The following is a 4,716-nucleotide window of genomic DNA, read 5'->3' on the forward strand; positions in this document are numbered from 1 at the left end:
TATATATATATATATTGTTTTTAAAAGACTAATAGTAGTGATATATTTGATGTGATGCTAAAAATATAAGTTAAATGTATGCAAATATAAAATCTAAGATATTAGATATATAAGCATATAATAATGTTCATATATGTATGCAAATTTTTTTCATTGTTTATTTTTTGGGACCAATGATGACATAAGAAAGGTTGACATGTGTTAGGTATGACTCTGATACTACTTGTTGAGAAATTAGGGCGAAGAAAAACATATGTATTTGTTCGACATATGTATTTCTCTTAAAGGGCTGGATATTCTCCAAGATGGAGATTTATTGGATATATGTATTTCTCCTAAGGGGCTGGATGTTTGCCAATGTGGAGATTTGTTAGGTATGACTCATATACCATAAATGAGATAGATGCTGGAGCGGAGCGGAGCCCACGAGCGGAGTGGAGCGGAAGGATCTCTCCAATCAAGGGAGTTTTATTATGTGGGTTGGGGGTGCGGGGGCAACACCCCATGGTTTGGTACAGGGGTAATTTAAGTAGTTACATATTGTACTATAAGGTTATATATATGTACTATTTATAGCCTTACGTGACTCTTTGAGTCTGAGATTCCGAATCTTGTATTCTGTTCTCTTTTCTGAATATTAAAAAGAAAGTCGCTGCTTTGCTCCCGAGGATCTAGGCATCTTTGCCAAATCTCGTAAATCTTTGTGTGTTCTTCTGGATTTGTGTCAATTCTTGTTTTTCTTCGCCCTAATTTCTCAACAACATGTAACTTGATTCATGATAGGTAAGAAATATAATTTGAAGAGGTGTTTATTTGGAGAAAATATTAAACACACCTAGATGACCAATCGTCATGCCACAGCTCGACATACACATCATCTGTGCAAGAGATGATGCTCCACCAAACTTGTAATATCTGAATATAATATTTTCGCTTATATTTGGGCCCAAGAAGGCTTTAGCCAGACGGAATCGAAGATTCCACCACTTCACCAACTAAGTCACGTGTCTTTTAATTGAGACCACGTGGCTTATTTTTTTTTTTGATTCACCTAAACATGTGGATAGGATTCTGCCATCTCAATGCACTCTCCTACACTAATGACCACTAGTTTATCAGGTAATTAATATAATAATAATAATTATTATTATTATACCTTCATTAATTCTCAATCATTTAACATTATGGTTTTGATTTAATGACGTCATTATAAATATCCTTGATATTTTTTACCAGTAAAATGCACCTTCACGAGCGTATTCAAAATTCAAAATTCAAAATTTGATTAAATTCCACCTATTATAATAAAAATTTCATTCATATATATTTATGTTGAATTCAAGAATATACGAGAAACACATCCAATAAATGAAACGTTATACTAAGAAGTAATTAAAAGAGAAAGAGAAAGAGAGAAAGAGAGAGCAATGATAGACAAGCAAATGGTCTCTTGCACCTGAAGTGTCAATCTGAGTGGCGTAAAGTCTCGTTCGGACTGTTGGAGGCTCCAAAAAGACAGAATATGGTCTCAAATATAAACATGAGCATCAAACACAACCCGGACTATAATTACTGTCGTTCAAAAGGTTAGCTTTTTCGGGCGGGGATGAACTGGCACTGGTCCCGATCCTGTACTCGAGATGCGTGTCATTATGGTTTGGACTTATGTCTTTTAATAAATTGACGATAGTTCAATGACGGCGGCCAATTGTCGGTTGTGTTCTGAAAATGTTGGAGCTAAAGGACCCTCAAGACCTTAGAGATCATTCAGCTTTTTCTTCCAAGCCTAAGCCCCCCCTCATGAATGAATTGATGGTCTATTTATAGATTTGGTGAATAAAATCTTATGTAAATATTACATGAATCCATGACATTTAATCAGACCATCAAGATCGATCCCTTAAATCTGATGATATTTTATGAGTATTTAGTATCTTAATGATATCAGAATCGAGTGCTCTTGGGCTCTTTGGATTCAGCACAACGAGACACTCGATCTTACTATAAGCTTGAGGGATTTAAAATCCATTTGACCATTCAATTAACCCATTCAAAGCCTCTAATTGCGCTTAAATGGCTTGATCATACTCATATAAAATTAATTTTGACTTCATTAAGCTCGCCTTATTGAGACTATCGGTTTGCTATAAGCTTGTTGAAATCAAAGCCGCCCTTGATGATCTTAAATTTGAATCTAGAATGTTTATTGTTCGAAATGCTCACAGATTTATGCATGTTTTTTTTTTAGGACTTATTAGTTGCCCTCATATTTTCAAACGTCGTTATCAATAACATTGAGAATATATCTCACACTTTTGAAGAATTATACGATGTCAAATATTGATCTTCAAGGAAATGTGAGATGCAGGTGCTCCTTTGACGATAAAACAGACCTCCTCTTATGAGTCACAACTCAAAAAAGTTCTTGCTTTCAACTGAAGACATCAAATTTAGTCGGGAATGTCATGATATGACTTGGAGGCCATAAGGTGCCACAATGGGATGTACAAACAATAATAATAGTGATCGAGTGCATGAAAGTGAGCCAAAGGGATGTGTGCATGCAGACCCGCACACTACAGAGCGTGCATGCGAGCGGGTATGCGGGACCACGTGCAGGTGCACACGAATGAGATGTCGACAGGTTGGCGGGCACGCATGTACTAACAATAGAAAAGAGATCGTATGCGAGCGGGAGGCACATGCTCGTAAGTGACAAGTAGGCACACAAGCGGGCATGCACACGCAGTCACCGGCATTGTAGGTTTTCAAAGCCAAACTTTAAACGCCAATAAAAATGAAGGAATTTTTTAGTACTTCACACACATTACATTTTCTGGTTTTTTTTAATATATAAGCAAATACAAATAACTACACATCACATTTTTATGAAAATAAAAACTAACTAACCACTTAACGGTTTTCCTAACCGCCTAACCACAAAACGGTTTTCATAACCACCTAATCCACATGAAAAATGTGCAAAAATAACATAAACAATTTCTAGAGACAACTAGATTAACTCAACAATCTCCTCCTTAAGCTTGTTGTCCTTCACTGACGATTCGCACACCAATTTTTTCTCTCATCTCCAAGAACTTCAATCTTGCAAGTGACTTTGTCAGAATATCAGCACGCTGATCTTCTGTGCAAACATGTTGAATTTCAATCATTGTAGATTCAACACAATCTCTAATGTAGTGGAATCAGGTATCGATATGTTTGCTCCTCTCATGGTAAACTGAATTCTTGCTTAATGCAATTGTGGACTGATTATCAATCTTCATAACTACTTTCTTAACTTCAGTTTTTAACAAATCTGCCAATAGTCGTCTCAGCCACACTCCTTGACACGCTGCTGCACATGCAGCGATGTACTCTGCTTCACAAAAAGATAACGCAACCACTTTTTGTTTTTGTGAACACCAACTAATAGGATTTGACCCAAGGAAAAATATTAAACCTGAGGTACTTTTCCTATCATTAGTATCACCAGCTAGATCACTATCTGAGTAACCGATCAGTTCCAAGCTTCCTTTCTTCTTCTCATAAACACAACCATGGTTTAAAGTTCCTTTCATGTACCGTAATATGTGATTCACTGCGGCCATGTGCTGCGTTGTGGGCCTTTCCATGTATCTACTCACCATGCCAACACAGAATGCCAAATCTAGGCGCGTGTGCAGTAGATATCTTAAACTGCCAACAATACTTCGGTACAAAATTGTTTTTACAGGTGGACTTTTGCTTTCCTTACTCAGTTTTAGATGAGGTTCCATCAGAATTTGTGAAGGGTTGCAATCTTTCATGCCGTATTTTTCTAAAACCTTTCTTGCATATGCCGACTGATTAAGTGTAATCCTTTGAGAATTTTGACATACTTCAATTCCCAAATAGTAGCTTAGTAACCCAAGGTCACTCATGCTAAACAATTTCTTCATCTGTGATTTGAACTTGTCTATGTCTTGAATACACTCTCCAGTGATGATTAAATCATCCACGTAGACTCCAACAATTAAAATCCTTTTAGCTTGATTTCTTATGTACACGACATGCTCTAAAGAAGACCTCTCAAAACCGAGTGTCCTCAATGATTTGTCCAGTTTTGAGTTCCAGGTTGTAGGTGCTTGTCGCAAATCGTAGAGTGCTTTGTGCAGTTTTAACACCTTGTGCTCTTCTCCCTTTATTTCAAATCCCGACGGTTGAGTGACATACACTTCCTCTTCCAAGTCACCGTTGAGGAAGGCTGACTTCACATCCATATGATGAACCTCCCATCCTTCATCTGCCGCAATAGAGAGCAGCAAACGTATTGTCTCTAGCCGAGCAACAGGGGCAAAAATTTCATCAAAGTCTATGCCTTGTCGTTGAACGTACCCCTTTGTCACTAATCTCACCTTGTGCTTCACAATTCTGCTTTGAGTGTCCTTCTTTAGCTTGTAAACCCATTTTAGACCTATAGGTTTGTGGCATTCGAGTAATGGGACAAGCTTCCAGGTTTCATTCCTTCGAATGGAAGAAATTTCCTCCTCCATTGCTTTTCTCCACACCGGGTCTGCCTTAGCTTCTTCAAGAGTTGATGGCTCCTCCTCTCCTAGCAAACACAATCCCGAATACTCTAGTTCTATTGGGAAGGTTTCATCGTAAAGGCTTTTGATGTCACGCTTACCCCGTGGTCCTTCTAATGAACTCTCATCAGATGTTGTGGGCTGCACT

Source organism: Phalaenopsis equestris, unplaced genomic scaffold (assembly GCF_001263595.1).
Source record: "Phalaenopsis equestris unplaced genomic scaffold, ASM126359v1 Scaffold000761, whole genome shotgun sequence".
Classification (NCBI taxonomy): domain Eukaryota; kingdom Viridiplantae; phylum Streptophyta; class Magnoliopsida; order Asparagales; family Orchidaceae; genus Phalaenopsis; species Phalaenopsis equestris.